The sequence below is a fragment of the Mastomys coucha genome, unplaced genomic scaffold, assembly GCF_008632895.1.
Source record: "Mastomys coucha isolate ucsf_1 unplaced genomic scaffold, UCSF_Mcou_1 pScaffold19, whole genome shotgun sequence".
NCBI classification, from domain to species: Eukaryota; Metazoa; Chordata; class Mammalia; order Rodentia; family Muridae; genus Mastomys; species Mastomys coucha.
Genome location: NW_022196901.1, coordinates 18,459,866 through 18,469,496, shown reverse-complemented (window position 1 = coordinate 18,469,496; position 9,631 = coordinate 18,459,866).

Genomic DNA, 9,631 nt, shown 5'->3' with positions numbered 1-9,631 from the left:
CAAACTGAAGCCATTTGGAACAGGCCTTAACTCAAAGTTTAAGTTCCCAAGACCTCCCTGGGTAACTGACTTCCTGCAAGTGCCCACTGCAGTTGACTCCAGTAGGAACAAGATAAGTACGCCACAAAGACATATTCCTAAGGAAGTCCCCTAGCCCTAAATCCTGACTGGTGGGATAACTCAGCACAGATGCTTGTAGATTTCAGGCTTAAAAGCCCTGTACCATTCTGGCTTGGGGTCACAGTTCAGTTCCTGAGTCCGTTCTATGTCCCTGATTGATTAGTAGCAGACTGAGTGCAACACTTTTTTGTCATCTGCTTAAATACTTACTAAGACGTTCGAGGACGCAGTCCAACCAAGTCTGTGCTTATTGTTCCTGACTGCTGAATCTGCTGCCTATCTCAAATGAAGATCTTGCTTTGAGTGGACTCTTGTGCCTGCTTGGGTTGTTCTGGATCTTTTTTGGACCCCAACATAGGAACATATCTATAGCCACCTTAAATAATTTTTCTGTTTGTTGATGAGTGTGTGTAAGTGTCTGTGTGCGTGCTCATGTTGCCCATGCACGTAGAGGTCAGAGGTCAATGTTGGTGTTTCTTTCCCCCAAATTACTCCCCACCTTATTTTTTGAGACAAGTTTTGTCACTGAGACTGGACCTCGCTGGTTCAGCTTAGACTCCTCACCAGCAAGCCTCTGGGGTCTTCCAAGCCTCCCTTTCCTGCAGGGGGTCTCTGCAGCCTGTATGGGCAGCAAAGAGAAGAGCCATGGGAGATGAGGTGACAAGGCAGGTCAGCCCCACAGGACTCAGTGGCCAGCGCTGGCAAAACTTGGGCAGTCAGACCGCAGTTGTTTATTTTAGTTATTCTTAAGCACAGCACCATCTGGCAAAAGCTATCCTGATGATGGTTAACTCAATCCCACGTGCACAAGAAAGCACACCTGTCAGTCTCTCTCTCTGTCTCTGCCTATCCCTCTCACGCTCCCTCCCTCCCTCCCTCTGCCTCCTGAGTGCTGGGAGTAAAAGCGTGGGCCACCACTACAGGGCCATACCTAAATCTCTTTGTGGAACAAAGTAAGCTAAAGATAGATCAGACATGACTACAGCGAAACTCTTTGTAAAGAACGTGTGACACCTTCCATAACCATAGGCTCTCTTCCTTGACCAAGGAGAAACAAGCTTACAAGAATGGGTCTGGAGGAGAGTCCAGAACCAGAAAGTCTTCAGCCACATAGATTGTACAGAGGTCTCCAAGCAAGAAAGCATGTCTGCTCAAGGCTTCTGTGGGAAAACAGGCTTGACTTTACATTCCCTCTCTTGAAGAACCACGCCTGTGTGCTTACCATCCCAGGTTACCCTAGTGCATGCCTATGAGTACAAAGACCATCATGCCCCCTATACTTCCCCAGCCTCTGTAAAGAAAATGCCCCTCCCCCCTTCAACATGGGTGCTAGGTTTCCAACACAGTCCTCATGCGTGCCTTGCAGATGCTTTACTGATTAAGCCGAGCCTGCAGCCCCTCATTTTAGTTTTAAATGGAAACCAACAGGAAGTGAGAGCCTGCAGCTTTCTTGACACTCCTTCCAGAGAGCCTGGCGCTGTCACAAGGTTTCTCTTCCTACATCTTCCTTTGTACATAGAAGATGGAGAGGTAGGCCGGAGAAGAGAATCACATCTGCCTGCCATTGGCTCAAAGTGAAGATATATTGTGGCAACTATCAACTTTCTGATTCCTGAGAATAATCAGGAAGTAACAGGGCTGGGGACAGAGACGTTCACAGAGAGGTAGCTCAGTGGTCAGTACTTGCTTTCAATCCCAGAACCCATGGAAGGGTGCAAGGAGGAGAAAGACACCTCAAAGTTTTCCTCTGGGCTGCATATGTACACGGTGGCATGTGCTTGAATACACACACACACCACACACCTCATAGACAGACATACACACACCACACACCTCACAGACAGACACACACACACCACAGATACACACTGACACACACCACATACAGAAACACACCACAGACCCCCCACACAGACACATGCCCCATACCTCACAGACAGACACACACACACCACACACTAACAGACACACACAGAGAGACAAATACACCACACATAGACACCACACACTACAAAGACACACACACACAACCCCTCATAGACAGACACATATACACACACCACAGACATACGCACACATCATACCTCACAGACACACACACACACACCACACAAACACATACACCACACACCTCACAGACTGACAGAAATACATAAACACACATACCACAGAACACACAAATACATACACACACACACCACAGACACACACACTCATCATATCTCACACACACAAACCACAGATACCACAGACAGACACACACAGAGACACAGAGACACACCACACAGTCAGACAGACACAGACACACATACATATACACCACACGATGATGATGATGATGATGATGATGATGATGATGATGATGATAAACATTTTTAAAAAGAAGTGACTGAAAGATGGCTAAGGTAAGAGCTATATGCCCCTGATTCTCTGGCCTTTGTGTTCGTATTAGGATTTTTGCTGTATATGTTAGTTTGTTGTTGTTTGTTTATTTGTTTTGTCTTGTTTTATTGCTGTGATAGAACACCAGGACCAAAATCTCCTTGGGAGAGAAGAGATTACTGGACATGTCCTCATCACACTGTCACTGAGGGAAGTCAAGGCATGAGCAGAAGCAGGAACCTGGGGCAGAAACTGAAGCAGAGGCTTGCTCCCCATGGCTCACTTAGTTTGCTTTCTTATACAATCCAGAGCCACCTGCCCAGCAGTGGCACTGCCCACAATGGGCTGGACCCTTTTTACATCAATCTTTACTCAAAATGCCTCACAGGTTTGCCTGCAGGCAATCCTCAACTGAAGTTCCCACTTCCAGATGACTCTAGCTGTGTATGACGCAAAACTAAGCAACACATTGTGGTTTTTAGTTGGGTCCACTGATGATGTTTGACAATCAAATCAACGATTGGACATGTACAGAAATAATAGCTGGTCTTCATTGGATGCAAGTTAAATACATTATTTAAAGTAACCCTGACCTTCTGGAAGAAGGAAGCTGTATACTAATTTTGAATAATCATCAAGAAATACTTACATTTCTTTTATTTTGACATACTTCAAGACTCACAAGAAACTCCAGAATAGCAGAGTCTTAGGGTCTTTCACTCAGTTCTCCCTCAATGAAATGATCATACATAACTGTAACGTTGTCACAGTTAGGAGACTTGCACTTGTGCAGCACTGCCAATTCAGAGGCTTCACTTGTGTTCTAAAACTACGCTTAAATAAAAAGAGAGACAAGATAGTGTTTGATGTGTTTATAAAAAGATAAAGAGGTAGGGGGTTATGTTCTATGGGGGTGTGGTGAGGTGTAGGGGAAGGGGATGTCTCAGAGGCCCATGCCGAGGCATCCCTTCCCCCAAGGGACCAACCACATGATGGTATAGTATAGAAGAGAGTTTATTCAGGGAATGGGGAGGTGAGTTAAGATGGTAGTAGAGGCAGAGAAAGGCAGAGAGAGAGAGTAGAGAAATAGAGGCCAGCCATGACAGCGTGGAGAAAGGGGGGAAGGGAATGGGGAGAGAGGGGGAGCAAGAGGGAGCAAGAGGGAGCAAGAGAGAGCAAGAGGACAAGAGGGCAAGAGAGAGAGAGGCAAGAGGAGGAGGGGGCAAGTAGTCCCTTTTATAGTGGCTCAGGCCGACCTGGATATTGCCAGGTAACTGTGGGGTGGAGTTTAGACAGAATGCTAACGGTGTTTATATGGTATGTATCATATCTGTCAATTTTAAAAGCAAGAGGGGGAGAGATAGAGCTGTTATTCATTTCCAAATGCTCAGACTACCTCTGAAAGGAGATGTGAGAGGGCAGACACCATTTCCTCCTGCAAGAACTATGCAGAATTTTAAATGCAGGTTATTACGATGCAATGCACTTATTTTTAGATATATGAATTCTTGATATACTTTTGAGTGAAAATGTGAGATAAATACATCTGCCCCCATTTAAAGGGGTGAAGTTTCTGTGTGCCTTTGATTTCAGATAAAAATGTATCTAGGAGACTATGTAGGAGCACTGGCACCAAAGAGACAGAAGTGGGGACCAGAACTTCCACTCTGTGCCCTTTCATACCTTCTCAACTTAATTACGTGATTTTATTTCTGTCAGATTCAGAGCCCTCCCCTCCCCGGCCCCCCAAAATCTGTGCTGATGACATTTTCCTACCTAGAAGAACTTTGACCAGGTAAGCAGAAGGGTTGTCTGATTCTCAATAAATCCTTTTCTGAGCCCGTCGAGTGGGCTACTTAGATAGTTTCTCTGCCCCATTGGCTATATTATAATTTCTGTTTTGACAAGGAAAAGAAAACTGGGAAAGGGATCTTCCTAGGCTCTAAAAATGCTTTGCTTTTCATGGTTTTCTTTTCTTTTGTTTTTTCCACCTAAAATATTTGGCAGGTTTGCAGCTGCTCTCAGACCAGTTCTTTATTTTTAATTCAACAGTTTTGTTGTTTGTCTTGTTTCTTATAATTTAGCCTCATAGTTTTCTGCCTGGAGTTCTCTGTTCTACTCATATGCTCTCTTATAATCTCCTCCTCCCTCTCCCTCTCTCCTTCTCTCCCTCTCCCTCTCTCCCCTCTCCCCCTCTCCCCCACCAATATGTATACTCCAGCATTTCTGTTTCCAGGCCTTCAAAAACAACTTCTAGGAAGCTGGGGGTCAGAGGGAGCTGGAGCATCACTCAGTGGTGAACTTATTTAGCAAGGGGAAAAATCAGCTGTCAGATCAGCTCATGGCTATGAAGTTTCCCTCTCAACTCCCATAGGAGTATGGCTCTTCTTCTAGGTTCCTATAACAATGTATGGTCTGCTATACACCTGGGGCCTGTTCTCTTTAGTATTATTAGGAGTATGTATACTCTGTCCCTAAACAAATGACCAAACTCTTTTTCAGAAATGGCTGTGTATGACAGTTTTCTGAAACTCCTTTTTCTTGATGTTGTCATATGTTTGGTTGATGTCCCAGTAATGCCTTGTTTTATTGAGACAGGGTCTCTCACATAGCCCAGGCTAGCCTTGAACTTGCTGTGTAGTATAAGCCAGGATGAACTTGACTTCTGAGTGCTGGATTACAGGTGTGCATGGTGTGTCCAGCTGCACTTGTGTGCTCGGTTACAAGTGGGCATGGTGTGCCCAGCTGTAATGATAATTTTTGTTGGTTGTTTCTTTGTTTTCTTTGAGTCAGTCTCTCTCTATGTAGCTCTGGCTAGCATAGAACATGATATGTTGACCAGGCTGGCCTTAACTCACAGAGAGCTGTTAAAGGTGTGTGCCACCCCCTGTGACTGCAATGAAGAGATTAGTCAGTCTCTTCTTTATTATAATTTGTTAGAATGCATATGCTTACTTGATGTGCTTACCAATACTAAACTGCATCATGGCAGCAAGAACGGATCACCCAAAAGCACCTTAGTGGAACAAAAGAGACCCCGGTAGGAATTAAATCCAGGAAAGTACATGGGTTTTACTATTGTATACTTCTAAACAGAGTATTTATGAGAAACAAGATGCATAAAAAATTCCTATTCTCATTTGGCTCATTTACTTCGCTGCATTTTAGGATCCGAACACTGTTCTCCTGGTAGCCATGGTGAACTAACTGTGTTGTTATGAGATCAGCCAATTCACAAGGTCTTTATTTCAAGTCAACTGCAGAATTCAACTAAAACCTTGGCACTTCTGATCCTAGAGTCAAATTTTCTACACCTATGTTCTTTGCTGTGGTTTTTTTCATTGCATTGTATTATTATAAATGTATTCTTTGAGGATGGATGCAGTGGGGCAGGAGAGAAAGACAGAATTAAGAAGACACAGAAAGGGAAAGGCTTCCCATCTGGCTGAGGAGTCCCACCAGCTGACCAAAGCCTTCCCTGACTGTTAACAGCGTTTGCTATTACAGGGCAGTACACCTTTTATATAGAACTATTTTCAAATAAGAATGTTGAAACAATGACCATGCTTAAGGCTTAAGCATGTATGGCTTTACTCCTTCCCAGATGTAAATTGCAGTTTTCTGGGACTCTCCTACACAAAAAGTCTATAACTTCTGTTACAGTAAAAGCGTAGCTGAACTCCCTGTGAAACCCTGTGCCCAGTGATCTTACTCAGTTCCTTGGCAATCCTTGAGATGTCAGTCTAGAAGCCAGAGGTGTCTATACAGATAGTGTAAAGACACTGAAGGGAGCTCCCCTGGGAAGTCCACATTCATAGTTGGGGTTACTTGTACATTGCATATTCTGTTTTGTGCCTCTCTTATGGGCATGTGTGCAATAACTGGGGCCAAGAAAGCTCTTCCAGGGAAGCTTTAGAATGGAAGAAAACAAGTCTGGACAATTTTGATTCCTGAAACTAGTAAAAATAAAATGGCAAACTACCAAGAAGCACCAATGCAACATGTGTTCTGGTGTGAGTCACTGTTAGGTGAGGCTACAGAACTTAGCATCTGTGAAGGTCAGCTCAGTGACTTGCACTCACCTAGGCAGGTTGCAGGCTCAGTTGTGTTTATAGTAAGTGGTGGAGGCAGGAACTGTTTTCTTCTTCTACACATGAGGAAGAGACTCCAAGAGGTTGATGGAGTTGACCATGACCACAGACAGGGCTAAGTGAGAGAGCCAGGATTCTGATACAAACCTTTTGACCCCCTGGTCCTTGCATTTTATCTTGTCTTTACGTTCTGTTTTCCCAAAGTTAGACACTTGGAGAATACCTTATGTGTATGCTTGCCTTTATCTCTACTTAGATGGTAAAACCTTTAAGTGGGAACTATACCTTAGTGACCCAGAGCACAGGTTGCTAAAAAGCCTCCAGAATAACTAATGCATGAAACATCGTGGCTAACAAAAGCAATGTTAACATTAGCTAAGTGCCTTGTTCTTTGTGAAATTTCTCCCGATTATTCACCTTACAAGGCTAGCTTTTTGATTCAAGTTAATTTTCTTTGATTCCAAATGAGTACAAAGGAAACTATTTTTTTCCTTAATCACTCTTGTCTTTCTGGTTGTTGTCTGTCATTGACTATGATATTGCATGTTCAACATGCTCATGTTTGTAAAAAACTCTCATAAACAATAACTGCTTTGATTCCTCACAGTAATTCTGAATATTAAGCTTATTTTCAGAATCTGGATGTAGTGAAAGCTACAGACAGCCCAGCTGTGCAGGCCTGCTACTTGGGAAACTAAGGAATACGATTGCAAATTGAAGGCCAGCTGAGCCACCCTAATAATATCTTTTGTCAAAACAAAAAAACAACTAGGGGGACAGCTGAGCCACAGAGCCCTTTCTTATCATTCTTGAGGCCATGGGTTCAGTCCCCAGTGCCTTCCCCAGCTTTCTTATCATTCTTGAGGCCATGGGTTCAGTCCTTGGTGCCTTCCCCAGCTTTCTTATCATTCTTGAGGCCATGGGTTCAGTCCCCAGTGCCTTCCCCCCAGTGTTTTAGCTGCTTTGCTCAGTGCTCTGGTGAAGGCAAGTTAAGGACAAAAAGAATTTATTTGGGATCAGTTAGAGTGTATAGTCTATCATGGCCTGAAAGTCATAGTGGCAGGGGCATGAGACAGCTCCTCCTTAGACAGAGCAGATTGATGCTACCATTGTTCACTTCTCTTTTTTTTACAGTCTGGGACCCCAGCCATGAGACGACGATGCCACTTTCAGATGAGTCTCTTTTTTTTGGGGGGGGGGGATCTGTGGTTTTTTTGTTTTGTTTTGTTTTCTGAGACAGGGTTTCTCTGCATAGCCCTGTCTGTCCTGGAACTCACTATGTAGACCAGGCTGGCCTCGAATTCAGAAATCCTCCTGGCTCTGCCTCCCAAGTGCTGGGATCAAAGGCATGCGCCACCACTGCCTGGCCATTCAGGTAGGTGAGTCTTAAACCCTCAGTTTCTGGGAACATCCTCACAGACTCACCCAGGGGTGTGTGTCCATAGTGTGTCTACATCCAGTCAAGTTGACAATAAAGATTAACTATCACACAAACAAAACAGATTTAAGGGCCTCTTAGTTAGGTTTTCGTTACTGTGAACAGACACCACGCACAACCAAGGTAACTGTTACAAGGACAACATTAATTGGGGCTGGCTTACAAGTTCAGAGGTTCAGTCTATTATCATCAAGGCATGGCAGCATTCAGGCAGGCATTGTGTAGGAGGTAAGAGTTCTACATCTTATTCCAAAGGCAGCTAGGAGAAGACTGGCTTCCAGATAGCTAGGAGGAGGGTCTTAAAGCCCATGCCCACAGTGACACACTTCCTCTACCAAAGTTACACCCTGTAACAGCGCCACTCCCCGGGCTAAGCTTATTCAAACCACTAAAAGAGGTAAGCCTTGGTAACCTCCCTGGATACATTTGGAAAAGGGAGGGGTATGGGTAGTACTCTTTTCAGAATACCAAGGCAGACTGCTGTATCCATTAGTTAGTATAGGTGGAGACCACAGAGAGGGAGACCCCTCTTGGCTCTTGGTTCTTATAACATTATATGTACTCTGTTGAGTCCTGAACCTGGAGACACATCAAAGACACAAGGTTACACTGACACATCTAAACCTTCCTCTTTTAACAAGAACTATATATAAGGAGCATAGATAAGCTTCAGGCACTACAGTATTGCCCTCATTCCCCAGCCTTGTAATAGGAATCACTGTTGAGGCAAGGCAATGCCACTTAATGGCTATCAAGGAGTGAACTCTTCACTGAGTAAATGGCGCAGACTCAGAGCTGGCCGTCACCCCTGCCTACCTTTCTCAGCATAGTCTGTGGGTTCTATTGATTTTACCCTCTCTTGTTTATCCTCCTCTCCAGCTTGATTGATACTGGTTTCTTCACAGCCTTGACTTCCTTAGGCAATGGTAACATTCTTCCATTGTCTTTCTGTCACATTTTGTGCATAATTTTACTGTCAGACTTTATATATACACACACACACACACACACACACACACACACACATACACACACACACACACATATTTGTTGGGAACCATGAGAGCCCTGAGATAAACATCCTGCCCCAGCTAATTGAGAACCCTGAGATTAACATCCTGCCTGACAATCACAAGGATCCAGCTTGGCCCTGGGAAAAGAACATTCACGGAAATCCACCCCCTCTCCACCTGTCATCCACCCCCTCCCCACCTGTCACCCCGGAGCTCAACCCCAGAAGATTTTGTAACCTTCCATCTCCCTCCTTCCTCTCCCCCTCCCTCCAAGATTTTTGCTTTAAATATGCTCTCCTCAACCAAGTAAACGGCTCTTGACAAGCAATGCTTCCTTGAGTCCTGTCGTCTCTCTTGCCCATTCTTTATTCACAGGTTGTGACCCTCCTCGTTCCCCCGAATAACGTGACCTGCAGGCCAGGTCATATATTCACATTTGGCTAGGATAAACTATTTAGTCCCCTCTTAACCACTCAGTGATGAAAGAAAAGTACCTCTTCAGAAACTAATCTTGGGCTGAGGCTGTAGTTCAATGGTACAGTCTATGCTTTTCAAGTCCAAGGCCCTGGATTTTATTCCTGCACTAA